Source organism: Thermobia domestica, chromosome 1, assembly GCF_964235325.1.
Source record: "Thermobia domestica chromosome 1, izTheDome1.hap1.1, whole genome shotgun sequence".
In the NCBI taxonomy this organism is placed as follows: domain Eukaryota; kingdom Metazoa; phylum Arthropoda; class Insecta; order Zygentoma; family Lepismatidae; genus Thermobia; species Thermobia domestica.
In genome coordinates this window covers 153,111,209-153,138,974 of record NC_137454.1, presented here as the reverse complement: position 1 = coordinate 153,138,974, position 27,766 = coordinate 153,111,209, and the positions used below count along the sequence as shown (strand labels likewise).

Below are 27,766 nucleotides of genomic sequence, written 5' to 3'. Positions count from 1 at the left end.
GCTGCGGGTAAAATTTTGCCTACTTAGATATTTGAATGAACTAATGATTTTTCCAAAGAAATTAGACATATGCTGTTAGAGAAAACAGATTTCTTTCTAATCACCACTAGAAACACAGATTTCTTTCTAGTAAATTGTTACAGAAAAAAAACAACAGTCAATACAGTGTTTTTTTAAAATTATTAATGGATATTGCTTTTCGTCGAATATAGTGGATACAATTAATATAATCCCATCATGTTTTTAATTCTCAGTTTTAAGGCTCTTGATGAAATTATACACTTTACTTTCTAATTAGTTTTCGAAATACTAAAGCGAAAGGGTTGTATTCAAAGTTTATAGTGTGTTGTTCTAGTACATGTATAGATCTTTAATTTGCTACTGCAAGTGAATTCAGTTCGTTCCTTGCTATTGAGTAATAGGTCTACGAATCGTATGTAAGTTGATGATAGTGTTCTGGCATACTGCTCCACTATGACGAACTTGAAAAAGTTACGTTGTAGAATATTAATATAGTGTACTTTTATTTTGGCAGTATTTGCAAAGAATTCAATGAATAGTTGTGGAGATAGTTTTAAATAACAGAATAGGAAACATTCTCATAATATGAATTGGAATTGTATGTAAATATCTAATTTTTACTTATATTACCGCAGTTGCGTATTTAAGGGGTGGCTTCCGGACTTAAGCCCCCTCTCGAAATTTTATTTACTATCCCATAGTAAATTAAATATCTTGCAGAATTTTCACATTTCCAGGAATAAAGTTAGTAAAGCCCCTCCCGAAACATAATCGTAAATACGCCACTGATTACTCGGCTAAGTGAGAAAATATTTTCTTCTCCAGTTAATAAGTTGAAAATGCATTCATGTGGGTAGGCGATTCCATTTCTCACAGTATTCCATCCAGTCTTACATTATTCAGCGAGTCCCATTTGTTGATTTGCCTGGGTGACTTAATTGCAATTTAGGTGTTTATTATTATTATTATTATTATTATTATTATTATTATTATTATTATTATTATTATTATTATTATTATTATTATTATTATTATTATTATTATTATTGTAAATTCCTTATTCTTCCGCTCTGTTAACAACATTACTGTAAATGGTTAATTAAATGACTGCAACCTTCACTTACCTGTTTCCATTGTCGTGGATTGTTACGTCATATTTATTAACGCACACGAAGACGTGGCTTCAATATAATGGATGTTCACAGTAGAAGGTGAAGGAAACGTGTTTCTATATGCAAGGTTACAAGTTTCAGATACGTCCAAACTTTTTCTTTAACAGCTTCAGCAGGTGTTCATTAAGACAATGATATCGACCTGTTAAGAAGATTTCGATTTTAAGTTTTCACTGGAATTGTAGACAGGGTGCTTTGAAATTATTGTAGTAACCCTTAAATGACGATTCTACTTATGGAAACAAGCAAGAAAATTCGAATTTGGCTTTGTTTTTTATTTAAAACTCTCGCAAGGATTAGGAAACCAGGCGTAATTATAAAACGGAAAAGAAAGGCTTTTCAGTTAAATGATGTAGAGAAAAAAGATATGGGGTAAACACACGAGTAGTCAGCTATGCTGACTCAGTAGTCGACTACGTTAGCACTTAAAAATATACGAAATAGGCAGAATAGCAAACATAACTCTAAAACAGAATTTCTGTAGTCGACCTCTGGAGTTCTGCTCTGATATTCCACTGGTGAGAGAAGAATAAATTTTTGCAGATGAGATGTGCACACATGTGTACATACATAGTGCCTGTTATGTTATTAAATAAATAAAGTGGAAAGTTAATTACTCTTATTAGTTTCAATTGTATTAAATTGCTTGAATGCATATAGATATTGAAAATAATGATGAATATGCAGAGCAACATAGGGACCAACTACTGGATTTTATTGATAATAATGAAAAATCCTTCGTGAGTGAGTTAATTCAATATTTCAACTAAAAATATTAGGTTCTACATAGTGCCCTCAAATTTTCATTTATTATAATTGCGCACTATGAACACATGAGTATTAGCAGTTCTGTATGTAATAAATTTACAAAATGAAATTCACCCTTGCATGACTGGTTGCTGGCACATTTACCATACTATTAAACCAGTAGTGTTTAATTCAGAACGTTGACAATGCTGTGGAAGGAATATTTGTATATCTAGGAATTAAATTTAATGAGACCGCGAAATGACTGAGCCCGACACCGATTTAATGGGAAAAGCCACAAATTATTTTGTAGTGCTTTAAAAATACCATACGTGTATGAGATGAGAATCATTTAGTTGATGTTGCTTACTCACTAATGTTTGGCCCTCTCGGTATGCGCCGTATAGTCCTATACTATATTTGTTTAATGTTTAATTTATTAAGGTCTGTTATTGGGATAGAGCTACATAAATTAATTATCCTATCTTGTCAGTATAACATTTGGTCGAGGGTCCGACATTAAATCGTAATCTCTAGATATATCGTCGGAAAACATCATGCAGGATTCTCTAATTTGTGTGAGAAACCCCTTTAATGTCCTTAAGGGTCTAAGCTAGATATTATTTGTTAGTTGCTTTGTTCCAAAGTTTCGATACCAGTTTCTCTAACCACTTTAGTGTGTGTGTGTGTGTGTTTTTAATGGTGATCTCAACGTTAATTTTTCTGTTTTGCGAGAATTGAACCCAGAGACTGAATCAATTCTGTTTTTTTGTTCGTATATACTTTTTGACGTCTGTTTTCGTGAATAAAACTCTCCCTCAAACATAACAGTATTTTCGTAACTCCCTGTGTATATAATATTTTCACCAACTTATTCTGTTCCACGTAAAGCTAAATGTTAGAACCAATATTGGAGAGGGTATTGATGAACTAACAAGTAGCAGTGTAATGTGCACATGACGCGAATGAGTTTGGTTAGAATACTGAAAGTAACTGAATTTTTTGCAACCCCAACCTAAATTTAAGTATAGTTGGGTGGCATACTAACCAAAGAGAAATTCATATATAATAACCCTATATAGGAATACATGGGTGGTTCATCATCAGCGAACTTGATTCACTCCTTTTGACCCTGTATATCCTGAATCCATCAAATAGTCCTTTTTTTTTTTTTTTTTTTGTCTTCCAGACGGACGGATACACGGAAAGATATGGTAAGTATATAAAGTAGTTTCGGCTTGTGAACCAACTCTTTAAAAATTAGTGTTTCAAACAAATAATGAAGGCATGTTATGTGTGTTGCTTTCCTTCTTCTTGAAACTTATTATGGCTTATTGAAGACATTTAATCTGAAGAAATGGCAATTTTATATAATCCTTTCATTGAAGAATGAGATTGATATGAGAGTTATTATTTTTATACAAACATTCAAGTGAGTGTAGTTCAAGTGTATGATGTGCGTAACAAGATGTTAAATGATAACGGTATGTGAACGATTTATCAACATAAGTAAAACAAATAGTGGATGATTGACGTTCTACCTACTATTGTATCTTTAAAATGTTCCTTAAAGTAAGTTTTAAAGAATGCGGTTGATATGCTGTGTTCTTTAACGTGACTTTTTTTTTTTTTTTTTTTTTTTTTTTTTTTTTAATAATGATCTTCCTTGTTGCAAAAAGGTTAGCGATCTCGCCTTTAGTACAGGAGATACGTGCTCAGTTGCCACGTTCATGCGTTCGGATTCCACATCGAACTGTAGTTGCACGTCTTAAAGTATATTCGGTTTAAAAATGTCGTTAAAATTCAAGAAAGAAAAAAAAACAGTGTTAAAAAGCAGATAGTAAGGATTCAGGGGAATATATAATTGATTTCCATAGTTGGGAACGTAAATTGATCATTAATGTACATACAGGGTGTTTCAGAACAACACTGACAACGTTTGGTAGGTGATTCCTGACACCAAGATAAGACAAAAGAAAAGTATAGACCAATCTAGGTGCACAAATACTTCCTTTCGAAGTTATAGGCTACTGAAAACATGAAAAAATGAACTTTACAGGTCAATAACTCCAAAACTATGGAATCTACTGTAATTAGGTCAAGACTTCACTTAGAAAATTATATGTGTGCTATTCAAAAACACATGTTTCAGAATTCTAAGGTACTCACGCAACAATTTTTATAGAAGGAGTTTGGCTACGGGCATATAGGTAATTTGAAGTACTCAATACCTCTATAAAAATTATTGCGGAATTACCGTAGGATTGATTCTGAAACTTGGATATTTCGATGGGGCACATACTAGTTTCTAAATGAAGTCTTGACCCGACTGCAGTAGGCCCCATAGTATTGGAGCTATGGACCTTTAAAGTTCATTTCTTCATGTTTTTTCAGTTGCCTATAACTCCGAAAGGAAGCATTTGTGCACCCAGATTGGTCTATACTTTTTGTCTTATCTTGGTGTCAGGAATCACCTACCAAACGTTGTCGGTGCTGTTTTGTTGAAACATCCTGTGTTTGGTTTGGTAGGAAGGTTGTTGCAGAATTTGATGGAAGAAGAGCAGTGATAGTTGACTATGGGTTGCCAAAAGTCTGTAACGTACACTGGTGGAAAACGAAACATGAACATTCTGCCGGAAGTAACGTAGTAATACCGTATTCGCGTGTTACTGATAGAGGTCAATGGCTAACTGCGCCGCACTGCTGGTGCAGTGATCGAGTGCTAGTCATGGAATTTCGAAGTTCGTTGTATCAGTTGGTGACTTGCCACAAGAGTGATTGAGTGTTTCCCGCTTCGTTTTGTGCGTCAATTAGTCGTGAACGTTGTAGACATAATCAGTATGACGGAGGCGAGCTGTCTCGGTTAATGGAGACTGGACAACGGCATAATTTATGGGCAGGCGGTTCCGCAGAATCGCTCAGCACGTTACAGGAAAAGGTTCGGAATACTTTTGTGTTAACGTCATTGGTTCAAGGAAGTACCCACGCTTATCAGTCCTCCAAACATCAGCAGCTTACGGATGCACAACTGTACATCGGCATCAGATGAGCTGTCATCGCGGATCTTACGGAGAGTGTATCACAGATTAGGACTAATAGCGTTTCCGGGACGTCAGCTAGTACTACGAGGAGTGTTCAGCAATTATTTTCCCTGACATAGAAGATTGCCATTTTCCCACATAATCCTCCCTCGCTGTAGTACACTTCTCCCACTTATGTTCTAGAGCACGAATACCAGTTTCGAGAAAACTTGTTGGCTGTGCTAGAAGCAATGTTGAAAAACTTTGTCCCTCGTAGATGCTGCTTAAGCTTGGGGAACAAGTGAAAGTCACTTGGCAAGATCTAGAGGGAAGGTACTAAAGATTTCAAACCCGGCATCAGCAGTAGCGGCGGCGTTAAGGTTCTAGAGCAGGAGCGTTGCCCTGCAGCAGCAACACTATCCAGTGTAGCATCCCTCTGCGTTTCTCTTTGATTGCTTCCTAACCTTTGGAATCAATTGTGAATAGTAGTCAACTGTATTTTTTTTTTTTTTTTTGGCCCTGGAGACAATCAATGAACAGTATGCCCTTATTATCCCAAAAATTCATGGGCATATGCTTGCCAGCTAATAGCATTGTCTTGAATTTCTTGGGGAACGGAGAGTCATGGTGCTGCCACTGAATTCTCTGTTGCGTGGACTCTGGATCGTAATGATGCACCCAGGTTTCATCTACGGTCACACATCTAGCAAGAAAGTTACCCGAATGTTTCTTAAACAGCCAAATTTGTCTCTGAACAACGGACTTGTGCTTGCTTTTGATCAGTGGTTGACGTTCGTGGTACCCATCGGGCTGATACCTTGTGCACCTCCAAGTGTTGGTACAGAATTGTGTCTATTGAATCGAGTGACAAGCTTGTAACCTCAACTAACCTCTGCACAGCAGGTCGTCTGTCAGCCATTATCAGGTCGTGAACCAAGTTAATGTTTTCTGGTGTGCACACTGTTTCGGGCTGTCCTGCACCTGATGTATGTTCACAGCTCTCCTTGGCGCACCGGCAGTCACGTGATCAGTTCTTGATGATTTGGCATGTAGGGGCGCCATCACCTAATACATTCATCATGTTTTCATGTATCTCCTTGGGTGTTAGTCCCTTCCTCTAGAGGTACTTAATGACGGCTCTTTGTTCAGATTTGTCAATTTTCGCAGTTGTGACACCTTGACCTGCAAAACAAAGCAGAACATTAACATTATACACCCAATGTGCCTGAAACTTTGTCTCTAGACATTCAAAGGATACGTTATGCTGCATGTACAATTTCATCTTGCCAGACTTTCCCTCATTTTCCATCCGCGCAGCCCAGCTCCAACTCGTTCTCATAAGAAACGTTGAAGTGATAAATGACGTGTTATTGTTCTTAGTGCTGAGAGACGGTGCTTCAGAGCAAGTGATGGCCCTTTGGGGATGTGGGATCCATGACATCTTCCACAGTATTTACGGCAGTGGGTAGGACTCATAGTAGTCTATAATGACCGTCCACCTCTAGTGTTCTGACAGGAAACATTGATTATTGTAGCGCATGTCCTAAACATCATCCAAACCGTTCTGTTGATGCTCTGCCCAGGCAGAAAATGTTTTCTTCCAGCAAAACAATACTCCCACTCTACCCCACTCCTTACACCGTTCATGTTACTCAACGTACTCTACAAACTATGGATAACCTCTCTTGATCTATACAATATCCACCAGAAATCCATACTCACGTGTTCAATGTATCGAGCGCGAGCACTGTAAGTTGATAGCGAGCCAAAGCCCTTAGCAAACGCTACTCCAGTGAAGATAGTGAGCGCAAGAGCAAATGGACGCATGCGTCATTAAGGCTCCCGAGCTTGAGACCGAATTTATGATTCTCGATGTTTGTTTATTTATTTTCTACTAGTGTATAATCCGTATACATAAAGTGAGAGATTTAATATTCTTCCTTCAGAAGTATTTGAAATAACTGCAATCCGTCCTGATTTCGTAAACGTAAATGTTATTAGATTATGAATAATTCTTTAAACACAGTGATTACAAAACACTGAACTTTTCCATGCGGAAATTATATCAGACAAGAGCAATAAAACAGTTCATTTTGATTTATTTAATCTTATGTTAACTTATTTGTTAAGTGTGGTACACTGTTGCAAGGATATTAAAAATCATTACGTTTTATGATTGAAAAATGTTAATCATTTTAGTGCATTAGTACAATTTCTCAGTTTCTTGCTTGAAAATTCAGTTTTTAAAAATGTTGTAATCGTAATAGATAAAAAATAACTTTAATGTGCAGACAAATTAACCCATTTAAACCCAAATTATTATTATTATTATTATTATTTTTTTGTCGAATTTAATGTTGGTTCCTGCCAGATTGGTAGAAATAAAGGTAAATAACATATTTAAATACATTATGGTTCACGAAAATGTCACGGACCCCTAATTTGATAATGTTCCATTTTTGGAACAACGGGCCTGAAAGGGTACAGGTTTCTGAAAGAAAATATTTCAATTCAGCCAGGCTAAAGTACTATTTCGTTAAAATTTTAGGATACAGATTTTACAATAATTTGCAATAATGGAACAAACAAAATGCAAACTTCATGTACCCGTTCGAGCCCGTTGTTCCAATATTGGAACATTCAAGATTATAACCCGTTTTTATTACTAACAATCATAACCAATTGTTGCATTTCACATGCACTGAAAAATTAATACTTCTCCTACCCAAATAGTACAGGGTGCGGCACGTAAAACCGGCCCGTAAAGTGAACACATAAAATGAAATGTAATGTATTGAATATGATTAACTACGTCTGCAACTTCTCTCACTCGCATGAACCTGTTGACTCAATCTCCTGGTTGACTTTCGAGGACTTCTTGTCATTATCTCCTCCACCTGCATCTTTAATTCAGGTGTGCAGACAGATGGTCGTCTGTTCCTGGGAACATTTTGAACCGATCCTGTACGCCGCCATTTTTCAATCAATTCCTGAATGGTGCTTTTTGCTGGCACAGGACGTCCTGGAAATTTCTCCCGAAACAAATTCTTTGTTTTCACAAAAGATCCAGTGAGAATGAACCCTTCAACAATGGCAACACGCTCGGGTATCGAATACGGCATTATCACACACTGACACTCACCCGGCTTAACACAACGAGGCCTTTTACTCAACTGGTTTCGACAAGTTTCACTGGCTGCGGCTGCACGTGACTGCTGCAGGTCACGTAAGTCGACCCGACCTCGACACGCCATCTCTTGGTAGGAAGGTAGATTATTTGTTGCCAAAAACACAATATACCAGAATATTACGACGGGCCGGTTTTACGTGCCGCACCCTATAGGTAGAAAATTCATAAACGAACATAAAATTCACTTACCTCCTTTGAGACGCCATAATTTGTTCTTATTCAACGCAACTAATAGCGACAGTACACATCGTTCGCGCCAATTCAAGACAAAGATACGTCATTTGCTAAACCATTGGTGCCAAATGAAGAGGTCCATACAAAAATTGTTATCTTTATTCACGTAATATGAAAAATAAAAGTAAAGTAAAAAATGTTCCAATTTTGGAACAACGGGTTCAAATGGGTTAATATCCTTTATGGTGTATGGGAGAAAAACAAAAGAATAATAAGAGTGTCTACTATATGCAAAGCTCAGTGCGAGACACCCAAGTTCGATTCCCTGAACGTGTTCAATGTGCTTCGGATCGCACATTACGCTGTATGTCTACGATCTGATGTAATCTCGGTGTTCAAAAAGAGTCACTAAACTAAAACTACCGAAGAACGATATGTAAGTCAAATAGCAAGGTTGTCGAAGAAAAAGTTAAGTTTCTGTACTTTTAAATGATTATGGATTTCTTCAATGATTGTTGACATCCACAATTCTTCATTCGCATCGCTTACTTTTCTTGAAACGCGAACATAAAAATAAGATGTGTTTGGTGTAATCCTCTCCTTTCTTGTAATTTTATACTCAATAACAGGATGGAGCATATTGATCCTTCTGATTTCAAAAATGGGTTGAAATCTCCTCTTGAGTGGGCAACACTGTTCATCCGGTGATGTTCGTCAATACACGAGCGGATGTCGTCCTTTCTCTAGTTGCTTCGTGCAAAGTTATTTCGTTTCTTTGTCTCTTTTAGTTTCTCCGTTATCACGGTTGGAAATTCTAAATTATATTATAATGTGGAAACGTCATTTCATGATTTTGACAAGTCGGCACGGGTTAACGTTCTCGTAGGGAGCTGCTATTTCACTAATACGTGTTTACGGTCACATAGAATACATTTGGGGGGTGTGCGTATCGCAACACGAAATTACTCTAAATAAGGAACACTCTAATACAGCGTTTCTAAAAGTGTGGGTCGCGACCCATTGGTGAGTCGCGGGTCGCTTTTCGGTGGGTCGCTAGAAGTTTTTCCTTCTAATTATGGAAATTTTATTTTGATGTTGTGAAGTACTACTCAGAAAATGAAAATTGGAAGCGTTTGTTAATGAGGTGAACAATACAGTAAGTGGTTACTCAGAGCCCTGGTTACTTCCTTAAAGACATAGAAAAATGTAAGCAATAGCGATGGCGGGGATCAAGACTAAATACAGAAATCGACTGCATGTGTCCAATTCCTTGCACCTGATAGTAGCCTAATTCGTCAGCGTGGATATCAATACAGTTATTAATAAATATCGAAAACAAGCACATGCATCGCAAGCGACTCATTATGAATAGTTGTACAGAGATTTTGCTTTCCAGTTACTTTTTGTATATCATGTGAATTTTTATTTTTTAGTCTAGGAAATAACAAATTAGGATATGATTTACAAAATTTAATTAGTTTGAAATACACCCCTATTACATAGAATGTCCATGTGTATTTGAATAAAAGTAGGTGGGCCACAAAATACATTTTATTATTTAATGTGGGTCGCGGTAACAATAAGTTTGAGAACCACTGCCCTAAAATATATATATATATATATATATATATATATATATATATATGTATGTATGTATGATGTATATATATATTTCAATGTAGGTGTCGCACTAAAATTTGATATCCATTTCTAATTGTTAGTCCGGTAGAAATGAGATTACCTCGTCCGTTGATAGGTTTTGATTACTGAACCGCCCGTTTGGGGAAATTTATGCACAACGAAAACACTATGTTCTCCCGATCAAGCCATTGTGTGCACTGAAAATAAATAAATAAATAAATAAAATAAAAAGGAATAAAATTACATGTAATAAAAATTATTTACAAAATGGCATTTAAAAAATATATTTATAAAATTGCGTCTGATGATACCATTTCCACAACTCTACTCTCTGACTATTCCGAGCAATGTCTTTTGAAATCAGAAAGATCAATATGTCATACTCTTAAGCAATGACTAATTAATTTGTAAATACAAATTAGGTTGTTGGTTTACGTATATATCGTGTTTTGTGGATTTTTTTCTTTTTGCCAGGGAAAGATTGTTTCTTTTGTACTGTCTTTGATCTAAATTTATTGATGTAAGGAAATAAAGTAAATGAACAACGAAGACTATGTTGTTAGCATATTGATTCAACTTCATTGAGAAATATATGTCTGCTTGTGGTTTCCGGTGTTTGGAAAAAACTGAAAATTGGAAGTGAATTCTTCGTGCCAGTTGCCACCCTGCTTGAATTTCCGCTCACTCTAGAAAGCTTTGATATCATTCTTTCGCCACAAAGAAATTGATCAGAGTACACGAGAGTGGAAATAGAGATTACCATTATAATTAAAATCGTCAGGTTGCATGTGTTTATGGACGTCATTCGTTGCTGCACTGGTATCAATGATCTTTACAGTTTCTTGTATTCTTGTCGTCGTGTTCTTTGGCAGCCATCTGGTCAGTGTAGTGTAATGAGGACATCAACTCAACAGGTGCTGGTGAGTGTTTTAGTTCTTTCTGGTAGCGTTTTTATGTAATCCTAAATGAAAAGAACTCGAATCCGTGAAATGTATATAAATACTGTATTCGATTCAAAATAATGTAGTTCATATTAAAAATGTTGGTACAGTGTCAGACTTGCGGGTTCAAACGATCTAATCAAGGAGCGGCGGCCTTGCTCATTAGTGTAAGATGTTTTGAATATATATGTTAAAAAGAAAAACAAAAAAGCTTGGAAAGGTCAAAGAAAATCACACTTTGTTTGTATTTCTGTGTAGACAGCAGCAGAAATAAAGCCACTTGAGATATAACTATACACATTTAAAAAAGGCAAACGACTTCCGTAGTTTGTTAAAATATTTGTTTTTATTTCGGCGAAAGTGTCACAAGTAGTCAGCTTGTGTTGTAACATGGGGACATAGTATTTTCTAATAAACATAAACATAGCAAATAAAAGTAATTTTGCGAAAGCAAAGTTGGAAAACTGATCTGATCTTTCTGATCTTTGCCAAAAAAAAAATCTCTGTACACAAAGCGATATTAAAATTTCTACCGCACGATAAATATCTGTACACGTTTAAAAGGTTCGTAAATAATAATAATAATAATAATAATAATAATAATAATAATAATAATAATAATAATAATAATAATAATAATAATTTAACAAACTGAATAACTGTATTATATATCAATCGTGCATGTCTCCATAGAGTAATTTTGTATTCATTGTGAGGCAACGGAGTGAATTCAGAATTATGATTAGTTGTATCTTCAAAGTTACAAGTGATTGATTGTGCGCTTCAAGGAATTTAAAATGATGATGGATGCTTTCATTTAGTCTGTTAGTCTAGTTTCTATGCAGTAATGCGTTCTGTTGTGTTTTTATACTTGAAACATTTTCAGAAGCTTAAACTAATTTTGTTTTCTATAATCTTGAAATATTCGGTATTCGAGCAAAATATTTATTTTGAATAACTGGATAATACATGGAGAATTATTCGAATATCGAATATTTTCACAGCACTACTTTATGCTTTTATCTTAGTAAGAAGTTCTTATTATGTCAATCATATTAATTGAGAGTAATTTCATCCAACCTTGGTTGTTGAGATCAGAATGACCATCGCATACTACTGTAAATATGAAATTAACTAGAACAAGATATGTATTTGACAGCCGTGAGAGTGAAAGTTGCTTAGTCGTTTTGCAGTACGTATTATATTAAATACCTCATGTATGGGACGAAATTCGTTCTTTTAGCTTCTTTAATTAGCTTGTTTTCTGAAAAGAATTTTATGCTTTGGTGACATAAAACTCCAACGATTTGTTTAATGTCCACGTCCACGTATGTCCACGTCTCATATAGCCTCGTTGTTGAAAGGACGCTAAACTCAATTCAAATAAAATCAAACAAGAGAAACTCGGCCTTTATGAACTTGGTAAGTGACAGCAATACTCTAGATTTGACTCAAACTAGCGACTGTCACTCCTTTGCTCAGACATCTCTACTATACCAAATCACAGTAGAGATGTTTAATAATAAATTTACACATTCCTGAAACAACAGGGATTGCAATTGAAAACTGAAGAAAAGTTAGAACTGGAACATGTAGCCATCATATCATAGTGATGCAATGTGTAATATGTTCATTATTAGGAAATCGCTTTCCAAGATTCAGAGTCTATCGTTATGCTTTTCTAAACTCAGGGATGACGAATTAGGTTAACGGGACCAAAAAATTCCCACATCCTTGTGTATTTAGCGTGGTCCTCTTTATTATGTATTGTATCTTCATTAATGCTTGCTAGGAAAGAAAGAAGGCGCCTGCATTATCATTCGCTTCAGTTAGCAAACATACTTCCGTCTGCCTGTTGAAATTATTGTTTTTGACGTCATATCCGCTCTTTCAATGAAATGACTTGTGATGTCAGAGTTGAATGTTTTCTTTCAAGAACGAAGAAACTATGGATAAAATGCCAGATAAAGACAGAATGGCTGTAAGATTTTTAAGTTACATTAAGACGTAAGGAACTTAAGCTGTTTAAAAACAATGATTTGCATAATAATACATAAGTTGAGTTTCAGTATCGATTTATGCAAATGAAATTTTCATTTTTGAATCTTCAATTAGTGATGGTAGTGCTTGAGCACCTAAATTTTTTAAACCCATGCAAAGTGCGATCGCGTATCAAATATTGTGTAGTCACTCAAAATGGCTTTCCCTTGATAAAAACATATTTTTCTAATGCCGTCGATTGAATTCAGTGTTTTCAACATCTCTTTTAGATAAACAGATGACTGTAACTTAAGCCACAAAAATGTTTTCAAATCTGATTTAAACTACTCGCTGAGCAAAACAATACGTTTATAGTAAAAATTATAAATGTATAACAGTTTCGCCAACTATCCACTTGGCTTCATCAGACACTATGTAATGAAGCCAAGTGGATAGATGGCGAAACTGTTATACGTTAATAATTTTTACTATAAACGTATTGTTTTGCTCAGCGAGTAGTTTAAATCGGATTTAAAGTCTACTAAAGCAAAGTTTGTTTAAAGAAAAAAAATGTTCTTCGTTAATTAGTCTTATCGTTGATGGATTGTTGTAAAAATAATTTTTATTAAAGAAGAGGCTATCGTCGAATAGAAAATAAATTCTAAAATTCACTGTCAGGTACAAAATGAGTCTGCAGAATTCGAGCTTTTCGTGAAATATCTGTGAAACTAAATTAAATTTCTCAAGTTATTTAGGATTGTGCCATTTAGGATAGTGGAAACAAATGATTAATGAAAGTGAGTGATATAAAATAATTGGTGGGATGATAATATGGAAGAAAACGGGAGAACCTCGAGGAAACCCACGTCAAGTATGTTCTCCACAACAAACTTCCTTGGGCAGGGATCAAACTAGGGACCAGGAGTGAACGATCTACTAAAAGAGCCATCGTGCCCTCGTGAAATCCGTGTTGGCTTGTTTTTTCAAAGGAAAGGGAGATAGTCCTTTAAAAAAAAAAAAAAAAAAAAAAAGCTCAGTAGAGGGATTAAATTCCAGAGATATCCAGTGCACACTACTTTTGAAGTTACAGAACTCCCACTGTTTTCATGAATATCGTCTTAGGTCTTTACAGTTATTGCAGACTTCGATCGAATATAATTTCGGCAGTTAGTGGATGATATTGAGGTATGCATACGTGACCTACATATTTGCTTAAAATATTTTCCTTCAGAAAAATCAGTCACTCATATTTTCCCAATAAAACTGAAATATATGTGACACACAATAATTATTTTTATTTATTTAAACGTAAATAAGACTGTTTAGAGAAAAACGTGATATGAGAACGGAGGAATAATACTAATGCATATATTAGCAAACTGTGAGAGTGGTGTACCAGCTGCTGTTTGTGTTTGGATTTGTAATATAAGAAAATAATCCTACTCTTTAGATACAACAGATATATAATCTCCTTAGATGTAATAACTTATACGTGTAAATAACTAGCATGTTGCTGAAATTCCGTACCAGAAAAGGTGCTAATTTTCGAAAATGGAATTTCTTTTTAAAAAATTCGAATTTCATCTACAAAACATGCATGATCGCAATGATTGTAAGACTTTAATGGTAAAAGAGTGATTCCATTTCAAATCGTCCGGGGTGGTGCACAAGATTCTCAGATTTCATTTATTTTTTTTTATATAGGATCTACATGCAATATTATTAGACTCAATTTTTTTCTTTTTGCTGAAAAAAAAAAAATCCTTCGATATACAGCCTTCCAAAATGGCTGCCCTTCTCTCGGATTGTTCGAAAAACTGAAAAACATGTCAAATTAAAAGTTCTGTTGTAGACAAACGAGTGTAATAAGTAACATAATCGCAATAGCAGGAAGAGTATAAAGTTGTATGTTTCAGTGGAGGGCCAAAATTCGTCTATTGGTCCAAAAGAAATCGCGCAATTCACTCGCAATGTTGCCAACTTTGGTAACATTTTTGCTAACTTCAAACTTTTTTTTTCTGTCCTTACGAGCAATATCAACCATCTGCTTCTAGCATCGAAATTTACTCCCTAAGATCTCTTGAAAATGTAAAGGACTTACGTTTCTAATTAATACATTCCACGTTATAGCATGATGAAAAGCTAAAAATTTCATTAAAACGCCATGTTTGGGCGCCATTTTCTCAAAAAACCCACCTTTTAAAAAGCTGAATATTTTACAACTATTAAAGAAGTACCTAAGTATTTAATATCCGCTAACCGTTCATGCGGCTGCAGCCCCTAACATTCGCAATTAATTATTGAAATTTCGATTTTTGTACTTGAAATATAAATATTTCCTATGGGCATTTAGGTCCTATACACAAGGCAAATTGAAAGGGAGTATGAAAATTTTGAGAGATGAATCCTGACATTAAATCAAGTAGAAAAGTTCGTATAAACATGAGTCGAATTCCGCTTCGTTTTCGAGTTACAGGATTTCCAACTCGGGACACAAAATCGGCTCATGAAATGGAATCAGTCAAAAGAATTAATTTTTTAAACTCTTTATTTATTTGTTTTATGTAATATTTTGTGTACAGGATAAAACTTTTGATCCTGTTTTTCATCGTAAGAGTTTAGTAGAGAATGTTTATCATGTTAGTTATTATTATTATTATTATTATTATTATTATTATTATTTTAAAAGATATTTCCTAATTCCTCCAAATTGTATTATTTTAACGAAGATTCTATCGAATTTTTATCGTATAGGAAAGTAGTAGGGGTATCTAATGTATTAAGAGTGTAATGTAACTCAATGTTGACTTATTTGGTAACAATTTCTTTATCATTTTTTTTAAACTTAAGTACATCAAACTAAAATTTAACTGATATTTATTCTTGTATATCTTCGCTTCGTTAAACATTTGATGATGCCATATCCGTGAATTAATTGATACTTCCTTTCTCCAATCTTTGCTAAATCCGATAACGTGTGGGAATGTAATATACCAATCCAAAGGAAGGTGCGTTTTTGCCCAGTTGTCAGTTAAAACGCAGAGTATATTGAGATAATAAGATTTCTTATCTTTAACGACGTCGTTAGCATTTTCTTGGCGTAGTTGTTACGTAGCTGAGAATGCAAGTGCAGAAATAGCTTTGCTCACAACATCTCTTATTAGTATTGTGTTGATAACATAAAAGCATTGCTGCAAGCAAAGTAGAAGCTAATGCGAATATGGGTAAAGGCTACGATGAGATTTTGCAAAAGCATTGGTTATGGGATGTAGTCGCTGGTTGCATTAAAAGTGGAGAGTATGGGCACAAGGTAGGTCAAAATTTCAGAAGTGATTTTGTCAAATTATGATTTTACCAAAAAGAAATATTAAGATTAGAAATGAGAACATTACTAGGCAAACCAACATTGGTAGTAGTTATTACATCACTGTGTATATAACACGCCCATTCGAGTTAGACTTAAAAGTGGTCCTTAAGGAGTACTCCAGAAAAATCTGTTTATAACAGTACGGTTGGCTCTTGCAATTTAATCTTCTTTGATACTGATTACTAATCATTTGACCGTAGTTATATTTAGTTTCTTTGGTTTTGTTGTCTTGGCTTGCTGTATTCGCATTGCCTAATACCCATGTAGATTTCCTTCCACCATGAAGAAGAGAGAACTGAAGCTTTGTTTTAAAAATTAATTAGATCTTGTTTGCAGCAACGGTATGAAGTTAATCCTCTTTTATACCACATTTATTTTGACAAGTACTTTGGAATAAATTGACTGACCCCTGTGTAGTGCTTTCTGCATTAAATATGTAAATTGCGTGCACATTGAGTCCTTTTTAAAAAATGCCGACATCGGTGCAGCAATTCATGTTTTGTAGTAAATAAATAAATAAGTAAATCATGTAGTTTAATTTTTAAGTATGGTCCAAGTCAACGTTCATAGCTTGTTAGTACATAGGGAGACGGTGAAAATTACATACTTTTTGTAAAATGAATATAATTTTATTAATAAACAACCCAGAGCTCCAAAGTTTGCTCAGTACAATAATAGAACCTTCAATATAAAGGCCTACTTAGTTACATAGAATCTAAGTGTCAAGGTTTAATGACAGTAAATGAATAAATTTAGTGCTACATTTTGAAAAAAAAAAAAAAAGAGGTTAAAAATGACATATTGAATTGTGGTAAAAGGACATTAAACTATGTGAGGTAAGAGGCTTATACAGCAACAAACTACACTCAAGAAGGTAACATGAGACAAATATCACATTTAAAATGTGCTTCACGCTTGCTGACACCTGCACATTCCGTATGAACCCAATATCCACTGAATTCACATTGATCCCATAGCTCCTTAGGTTTTGAATTGAACTACAGATCGTTAAATAATAATAATAATAATAATAATAATAATAATAATAAATAAATCACAGTTACTTTCATTGTCATCAACATCTACATTAATCACGGTTTCAGTGTCTGCGGGCTTCTGTAGTTTTTTTTTTTTTCCGCATAAGATCAACGTCTTTTAATAGCCTCCTTTTCTTCCATTTTCTTCTTCTGTTCCTTGATAAATGGGCTTCATGTTAGAATTATTGTGCTGCTTCGCTTACGAACCATTTATTTTGCGTTTACTCCTGATGTAGACGGAAGCGGAGAAAGTTCTTAGATAGAGACGCTGACGTTCACCTTCGGTTGTTGATGGAGTACCGGTACATTTTTCGGAGTAAGGCTACAGGATGACCTCTCGGACAGATTGGATGGACTGTCAGAAATTATAGGTGGGTATGAAACGTCTATTTGTAATGAAGCATCTTGTGTAGGTCCACTGTCATTCGTAGACATGATATCTAGTAAATGGTCTTTTCACCGGACTCTTCTCTCGTCAGTAATTCCTTCTATGTCTGGAATATTCATGTTAGCTGAGGCTTGTCTGTGGTTTCCGCCGGAAGAAACCAGTGATCAGGGGAAATATTTGCATTAAGTGGATTGATTCGTGTACTTTTGAACCCACTTAGAGTAACTTCAGTTGTAATAGCCTTCGTAGGCCTATATGCTGCAGCAAAAAGACTAGCAGTTTGAAGTTGATTAACTACCCATCCTGGATGACTTTGTAACCAATTCGAAACTTCGTGATCGTAGTATTTCATTAACAGACCAAAGAATGATACAAGGAATTAGGGTAAAATGACATACTATGTCATTTTCCACCAAACCATGGCGTGTTATTTTCTCTCAATAGCATACTGCGAAAAACTGGTGCCATTCTACCAGCGCACAAAAAATGCCAACCAAGCGTAAAATGATAGCTTACTCACCATAATTCAACACCCACATATTGTTTACAATGACTTTTTAACTTTAAGGTATTTATGCTATTTCCCAGAGCAATAAGGAAAAAAAAAATACATATCTGCCTTAACCCTTTGGGGATCTTATCGTACATTTTGTACGATACGAATTTTTCATCGTACATTGCGTTATTTCTCTTCTATTTGAGCTTTTTCGTCCGTTTTTTTTTTTTTTTTTTTTTGTTTTTCAAGTCCAGATACATTGTAGAAGACACTACGTATGGTTTCAGACCGTCCTGCGTCCAGACATATGAGGTGATGACGTCATAATTTTGAAATAGAAATTTTCCCTTATGAACCCTATGTTCATTATTTTTTGGCGGGCTTCTTTTTTCACGTAGAAGATTTAAATTTTGCACAAACATTCAGTCCACCGAATAGTATTTACCAGATTTTTTGTTCCGATGTCAGTGCTAAAACAGGGGAGGAACCAGAGGGGCAAAGGGTTGAAAAAAGGGATATTTTTACCCAAAAAATCCCGTTTTTCAGGATTTTCCCGCCTCACATACATGATGGGGACACGTGAGTCATACCGTCTGAAAGGCAGTTCCATTCTGAAGAGAATGACGGTCGAATCATTATCCTAGGGTAATTAGGGACGTCTCAGGGATTTTTTTGAAAAATATACTTCTATATAGGGAAAAATGGGGCATTGTCGGTATATATATATTTTTGGTGGGCTTATTTTTGAACGTAGAAGATTGAAATTTTGCACAAACATTCAGTTCGCCGAGTAGTATTTACCAGATTTTTTGTTTCGATGTCAGTGTTAAAACAGGGGGGGAACCAGAGGGGCAAAGGGTTAGAAAAGATATTTTTACCCCAAAAATCCCGTTTTTCGTCATTTTCCCGCCTCACATACATGATAGGACCACGTGAGTCATACCGTCTGAAAGGCAGTTCCATTCTGAAGAGAAGGACGGTCGAATTATTATTCTAGGGTAATTAGGGCCGTCTCAGTGAATTTTTATCGAAATATACTTCTGTATAGGGTAAAAGTGGGGCATGGTAGGAAAATTTTTTCTGGCGGGCCTATTTTTTCACGTAGAAGATTGAAATTTTGCACAAACATTTCAGTCCACCGAGTAGTATTTACCAGAAGTTTTTTTCGATGTCAGCGTAAAAACAGGGGGGGTCCAGAGGGGCAAAAGTTGAAAAATGGGATTTTTAGATCCAAAAATCCCTTTCTTCGGGATTTTCCCCCTTTACACACATGATAGAGACACGTGAGTCATACTGTCTGAAAGGCAGTTCTGTTCTGAAGAGAATGATGGGCGAAACATGACCCTAGGGTAATTAGGGATGTCTCAGGAAATTTTTTCCCCTGAGATCATAGTGTTTTGTGGTAATTTGGGGCATTGTGGGAATTTTTGATAAAATTTCTCCAGCCCTTAATATTCGAGATAGAAACTTGAAATTTGGTACACACATTTAGTTTACCAAGTACTATTTATCAGATTTTTTGGAGGTCTCTTCGTTCACACAGGAAGGGGGCAGAGGGGCCCAAAGTTGGACAAAAGCAAATTTCCCCTCAAAATTTTCCCTTCGACATAAGTTTTCCCTCTCCTGGTATATGGTATGGGTATGCAAGTAGTACCATTTGAAAGCCAGCTCTATTCTGAAGAGAATGATGTATGAACCATGATCCTAGGATAAATAGTGACGATGCAGTAGCTGCTTGATTGAAAGTCTAAAAAATAGCCCAAAATGCCAGGATCCCCAAAGGGTTAACACAAATCTCCCCGTCAAAACGTAATTTCGTACTGTATTAATCTACCATTACTCCACTATCACTGTTGCCAGGTACCGTAGAGGGTTATGTTGCTGACAGACACAAAACACACCAACACCGAGAAACCCCGCTATGTTATTTTACCTGAGTATGTCATTCTCACCAAGTCTCCTCTATAGTAACCAAACGCTGGTAGGTTAGTTATCAAAACAAAAGCAGCATGGATCAAAAACGCTTTGCTTAGTGCGTATTAAATGCCATGTAACCTAAAATGCTGCCTGCAACATAATAATAATAATAATAATAATAATAATAATAATAATAATAATAATAATAATAAGAAGAAGAAGAAGAAGAAGAAGAAGAAGAGAGAAAACTATAATTTAGAAATGAATGGCTCAGATTCCCGGTGGGAGAACTCGGTCGAAAAAACGTAAAAAGCTTTTTCTGGCCAGCCATTCTGAATGAGGTTTTCCTGGGTTTCCTCATTTACGCCAGGCAAATGCCGGGATGGTACCTAACTTATAGGTGGCAGGCCGCTTCCTTCCTTTCCCAATCCTTTCTTCTTTCCCTTTCCCCAGATAGTGTGGTCGCCAAGGGACGTCATCCCTCATACGTGGCGAGCTAAATGACCATAGATGCAGAAAGCCCAGAAATCTAAAGCCTAAATCCTAAAGTGAATGGCTCAAATGTTAAACACAAAATAAAAGAAATCGGTATCTAGAATAATTTTGGTAAGATATTCGAGAATTAACGCTGTGCAAACGATTCACGAGACTGGAAAATATAGTATTCCTTTCCTTATTTGCAGTGTTTATATTAGTAAAACAGTATGAAATTATTGATCCTACGGATTATGATTTCGTTCGTTCTGCGTATTTATTCGTTTTGAATTAGAGCTTTTTAAAAATGTTGACATTTTGACAGCTCCAATATGACCTATGTTGATGGAAACAGTTGCTTTTTATTATATAAAAAATCAGTTTTCGAGTTAGACGTTGTTTGTTAGAGGCTGTATTTATTATATTCAAAATATGGTTTCCTCAAATAAACTTTCTTTTTTAACGTAATTATTAAATTTATTTTGAGAAATAAAACGTCTGTTTATATTTTCTTATGCTTACGAAAGTATGAAATAAATTACAAATAATAATAATAATAATAATAATAATAATAATAATAATAATAATAATAGTGCACATGAAACACATTCTTTCATTTGTGATGATGGATTGTTATTCTTATAGTAGTGTTAAGGTATGTATGACGCAAGCCGTGATTGGTATCAGCATCATAAAACGATATTACTCTTCTTGTTATAAGCAAACGAGACTTCCCATAATAAGATACTACTCTTGGGAACGGGTCAGACAAAGTCTGTTTTATTCTTCAATTTAGCCATTTAATGTTTACGTTTAACAAGATCTTAAGTGGGGTCAAAAAGGCTTGTGTCTGTGTCGTATCTTCATCGATTGAAAATGTCAACTGGGGTTTCCATAAGGGCAGTACTTTCTTTTTTCTTTCTTTCTTCCTCTATCTCTGTCTCTCTCTTTTTATAAGAAATCTTTATTTGTGAACCACATGCGTGCTGCTTCTGTTACTGTTATTCTGTAATGTAACAGTTTGCAGGAAGTTTGAAATGCATAGTAGCCAGTAATAGTGAGTGGTGTTTTTGAAAAGTAGAGCTTTAATGCTAAGAATATACTACTGTATTAAATTGTTGAGAATATTCGCTATACATACTCATAATTTTAGCAATGCAGTTATTAATAACAAAGGAGATACAGTTCCCCCTTTCGCTTTCTACTGTAAATTGTTCACACTTCCTAGAATTTGTACCATTCCAAAAATATTTGAACATGTTGGCTAAAACCATGCCTTTTCAGCAGTTCTAGGGCAATTTATTTGAATCTACGATTTTTTTTTTTTTTTTTTTTTTTTTTTTTGTGGACGATTACTTTGAAAGTTTTCGTCTTTTCTCACCATGTATCTCACTTTTTTGAAACCATAAGCCCATTTTCGAAAAAAAAAAAAAAAAAAAATGAAATCTTGAGACGGTGATGATGAGTGATGAATGAAACGGTGGAATGAAGAAAGTAGGAGGAAACTGTAGAACCCCGAGGAAACGCACGCACACGGTGTTTGTCCACCACAAAGTTCACTTGGCGGGGTGCTCATTTTCGAGTTAAGCTGACGTGTGGCAGCTTTTTCCAGCATTTTACCTGGTGGATTATTGCTGTGAGTGCAAGCTTCGCTGTTTCTCTCCCACTTAAAACTTTATTTTTGTTTAGGATTGGATTTACAAAAGGCTTCGAGGACAGTAGCATGGTAGATCGACATGGATTATGTCGAAATTGCATTATTGCATTAGTAAATTTAGCGGAAACGTCAATGTATGAAGCTGAATATTGATATGAAAATGAAGTCCGTGAAGTAGAACGCGCAATTTTATAAATGAACTCTGGAAATCTTTGTCACTGGCTTAACGTGTTGTTTTACTTATATTTTGTGGTTAGTTTTGAATTAGGATGATTATTTTTGTATAAGAACTTAAACGTATCTTTCAATAACATGGCGTGTATTCTTCAAGAATAGAGTATATTATTGAAAAAAAAAAAAAAAATGAAGTCTTTAACACTTTCACTCTTGGACTTAAATAACAAATTCCTGGCAGTGTAATGCATATTTAGATGTGTATCGGCTACAATGAGAGAAAAGTTCAGTACTGACTGGCTTTAGAGAACAGGTCTATACAGACACTGGGAATTTCTGCTTAAAGCACAATGAATCATTCATTGCCCATATCCCAACACCAGTTAGGGGTAGACCTTACATCATGCTGCGGCAGTATATGCGATGTTGCGACAGTGCGGTTGGTACTGTGGTAGACGTATGAATAGAAGGTTGTACGAATAATTGCAACCTCTGGATATAGTGACAGGGAACGCGAAAGCCTGACTGGCCAGGAAAAACGTAGACAACAGCATACTGGACATGGACGTTATACCACATTGACTTGATCCCTAGTCTTCCATTGCAAGCGCTGCTATCGGCTGAAGGAATTCCATTCGCTTTCTCTCGCTTAGCCACAGCTGAACCCTTATTGGCTCAACGTGTGGGTGTGTGAGGGTGTGAGCTTTAGTTCGCATTTTTGCCACGGCTCAAGACATTTTGGCAGCACAATAGTAGCCTATAGACAGTTGCCTCTACCTCCACCCCTTCCCTTCCCTTTGTTACCAGCTCAGAACACATCCTTCTCCCAGCTGTGATTCTGGGATTGTCCAAGGCACACAGATCACTATGTGGTGCTTGTTGTCAAGAGACTATTTACAGTTCACAGTTTTGGAATAATTTCAATAGATATGGCTGATACTCGTTACAGCACCAAATTCTCTTACACAGTGTTACTTAATTTATCTCTCGACATATACAATGGTGGCTTATAACTACTTGCTTCTTTACTTTTCTCATTGTGATCCGCGCTGGCTCCGTGATAAACACGAACTTCTGTTCGTCGTTGTTTCAATCGCAGCTCCCACCAGCATTTTTTCCTTATATTTAGCGTTCTGCTGGACGTACAGGTTATACCCATGCAGGATCCATACTCTTTAGATGACAGTCTAGTTCCTACAGACGTGGGCACGTACGTATCCTGCAGCTGACTTTACGTTCGCTGTATGATGGATTCTACGGTCGCCCGATTTGTCCGGAAGTTGCCAGATTAACATAGGGCCCTTCCATATCACAAGTTACTTTTCCGTGTGGTAGGAAAAAAATATCAGAAATATATGTCAGATAAATAAATAAATCTTTAAATATTATTTTGAAAGGAGTAGAACAATTATTTGTATTGTTGTGTAGAATCGGTACAACATTCCTGAGCTAGACTCGGGCTTCGTCCGTTTGTATTAATAAGTTATCCTATTCCGGCTTAGGATCCGAAGTGTTAACTTCCCATGATTACGTCCTTTAGGTTCAAAGAAACGGTTAATTAATAAGGGTAAATAATTGAAATAATTGGTGGAATGAGACTGTGGGAGGAAACGTTAGAGACTAGCGAAAAGCCGCAGACACAATGTTGTCCACCACAAACTTATTTGGCCTGGAATCGAACCAGGGACTCGTATTACTAGAGGTGAGCGCTCTACCTCTGAACTACCGTGCCCCTTCAGTATGTTATTAGTGACTGATAAATAATGATACCTAAAGTTAATTGTACAACTTGCTCGTATTATAATCTTACTATATTTATTTTATTTATTTATTTTTTTTTTTTTTACTAATTGGTGGAAATTAGGATCTGTATAGAGTTTAAGTATAGAAGAATCTTGCATTCGTATTGATTCACAAAAATAAACACACTCCATACATTTGAAGAGCTTTAATTTGCATTTGATTTTACGGGTTCAAACTGACTTTTCTTTAAGACCATCTTATTCATGGTGCAAAAGGAAGCGAAGCGAAGTGGTCGGTCTGGAAGTTAAAATACCGGAAGAATTGTTCCAGCTGACTGGTGATGATGTCTTTACAGTCGTTACACAGATGTCGCAATGCCACACTCAACGTGATCATTACACAAATGACTTAAGTAACATATGTGCTTGACTGAATGATTACAAACGTGTCCGTTTAAAACCGCAAAGACGTAACGGCCGTAAAAGATAGATAGATCGGAAGTAGCATGCTGTTCAGTTGCCTTCAAGAACTAAATTTTTCCTTTCCAGTTAGTAACGGGAATCAGAGATGGATTTAAGGTGGTTGCGATCGCCTTCCTACATGACTGCCTTTATTGCTTTCTTTTTCTGAAAATCAGAAACTACTTTTAGTAATGATTTTGGTATAGTAATTTACTAATTATTATATTTAATTATATTACATGTGAACGTGTCTTTTTAAGTCAGCAAGTAGTAAGTAGGCCAAAATGTGTTGTGATGTGGTAAAATAATTGACAGAGGCGTGTCGTAAACTGAAACGCGTAGGCGTCACTTTGAAACCTACTTCATGACTGACGAATACCAACTGGAGTTTTGCTAATATCTAATTCTAATATTTTAAACATAACAGAATGAGGGAGGTAGAGGCTAGTCTGATCTTGTGATCACCTTAAGAAAAATAATATTCGTTTTAAACAATGAGAAGATTTTAACAAAAGAGACACTGACCAAAGCTTACAACTTTACTTTATTTTAAATTATAATTTGTAACTGTTTCGGATATCTAACATATCCTTCTTCAGACACGATCGAAATTAATGAAAATACAGACATATATATAAATGTTGTTATCTTTTATGTTAGATATCCGAAACAGTTACAAATTATAATTTAAAATAAAGTAAAGTTGTAAGCTTTGGTCAGTGTCTCTTTTGTTAAAACAATTAATCCAAAGCCATGAATAGTCTTACTAATGAGAAGATTGTAAGAATTCGAAATTTTCTATGGAGAAGATACCTCTTTTAATTTCTTTGAGAGTCGCCCCTGATGGGGAGCAGGCTATGCAGGTAGACAGAAATGAGCAAACTAAGTGATATTATTGGGAGCAGGCTAGCAGAAGGAACCCCATTATTTACATCATAAAAACCTATACAGCACAAAATACTGTTGATCCATAAGCTTTATTTTACTAGCTTTTTATCTTTAGAAATGCACATGCAGTTTTCTCTGTAGTTTTTTGCCCCCCCCCCCCCCCTCAAGAGAATGGAGCCCTAAGCTATAGCTTGTTTTAGCTTATACGTAAATCCGACACTGTATGTAACAAACTAGAAAGTAACATGTGTAAATTTTTTAACTATTGATTTCTGATTACTCAGGTCTTGTTTTCCCCCTCATAATTCATTCTTCCATCTTCATAGTCGAAATACTGTATTCAGTGGCGGCGATTGGACGTTAAAACTGGGGGGGCAAGATATGATCTGAATATGTGTATATCAATGTTAGTGCTCCTGGTTATTTCTAACACTATTTTACCAAAGGTTGTCTAACTAATAGGATACTATCTTTTTCAGTTAAAATATCGTATATCGTGTTTCATATTTAATTAAGCAAATTAACAAGAGCAACGTACATAGGTACTAACCCTTGATTTCTTGCTCATGAACATCTTAAAATTCTGTCTAGAAAATTGTGGGATCAGATTATTTAATAAAACATTTGTAAAACAAATAAATAGAAAGGATATTATTGATCATACTAATGGATAATAAGGCTTGTTTTGTAGAAGTTATATTGAAACTGGGGATTAATGAACAACTTACATTTTTAATTCCACACTTGCCATTAAATGTATGTTATTACTCTTAGAAAATGAAAGACAGTAAATACTACAAGCATATGTTACGACGCATGCAATTAAAACGCAAATCCTGTAGCTGTCTTAACTCCACGGGAAGACAAATAACCAATACACACACAACGACAAATATTATATGGTACCATTTCTTTTTCTATGAACCAGTAATATATGCAAAAGCTCTACATTTCCAAATGAAACTATATACATTAACCATTTTAAATTATGGCTTTTTAAAGGTATTGAATTTCAGTCAATCAACTACAGCAACATCCCTATTTATCCTGGGATCATGGTTAGTACCTCATTCTCTTCAGAATAGAACAACCTTTCAAACGGTTCCATTTACGTATTCCTATCGTGTCCCTAAGACGGGAAATTTTGAGGAAAATCTGGATTTTTTCTGATTTTTTCAAACTTTGATCCCCTCTGGATGTTAACGCACAAATCTCAAAATCAACTGAAAAATACGAAGGGATGTACTAAATGTGTATTAAAAAAATCAAGCTTCTATCTTGAAAAGTAAGTGCGGGAAAATGTTTACCAATGAGCTAAGAACATTCCCACAATGCCCCAAATGACCCAGATGTAATATAAAATTTTCCTGAGACATCCCTATTTATCCGTTCATTATTCGTACATCATTCCCTTCAGAATAGAACATACTTTGAAACGGTACTACTCACATGTCTCCATCATGTACCTGAGGTGGGAAAATCATGACAATATGGATTATTTGTTTAAAAAATATTCCTTCTTTGTACTTTTTTTTGCCCCTCTGTACCACCCTGTTTTAACGTAGAGATCTGAAACAAATTGAAAAATACTAAGGGGTGTACTAAATGTGTGTGCAAAATTTCAATCTTCTAGGTGCAAAAGTAAGCCCGCCAAAAATAATATCTCTACAATACTCCACATTCCCGTATAAAAAAAGGATCTCAGGTAAACATTATATGAGACATCCGTATTTATACTAGGATTATGGTTCGTACATCATTCTTTTTAGAACAGAACAGCCCTTCAAACGGTACTATACACATGTCTCCATCATGTATTTGAGGAGGGAAAATCGCGAAAAAAGGGATCTTTGTTAAAAAGATTTCCTTTTTTTAAAAAAACTTTTTGACCCTCTGGACCCCCCTGCTTTATCGCAGAAATCTGAAAAGAATCTGGAAAATATTATGGGTGCACTGAATGTGTGTGCAGAAGTTCAGTCTTCAGGTTTTGAAGTAAGCCCTGCAAAAAATAATAAAAAGTCATAACAAAAATAATTTTTTTAGTTATGACGTCATCACACACTACGTCTCGACGCAGAAAGGCGTGAAAGCGTATGTAACGTGTTCTACAATGCCTCCAGGCTTGAGAGAGAAAAAACATGAGTAGAAAGCTTTTGTGGTACTTTTTAAAATCGAATAATGAAGATTCTAGCCTATCACCGAAAAATAGATTATATAATTTAAAAGAGTTAAGTGGTCACTTCAAAAAAGTGGGGGGGGGCAGCTGCCCCCTCTTGCC

General features: G+C 35.4%; 1 protein-coding gene across 3 annotated transcripts in view; it reads left to right on the top strand.

Moving 5' to 3' along the window:
* The window catches only part of loco (regulator of G protein signaling family member locomotion defects), a 248,135-nt gene that overhangs the window by 160,888 nt on the left and 59,481 nt on the right, over positions 1-27,766 (top strand). The gene's annotated exons all lie outside the window — the stretch shown is intronic.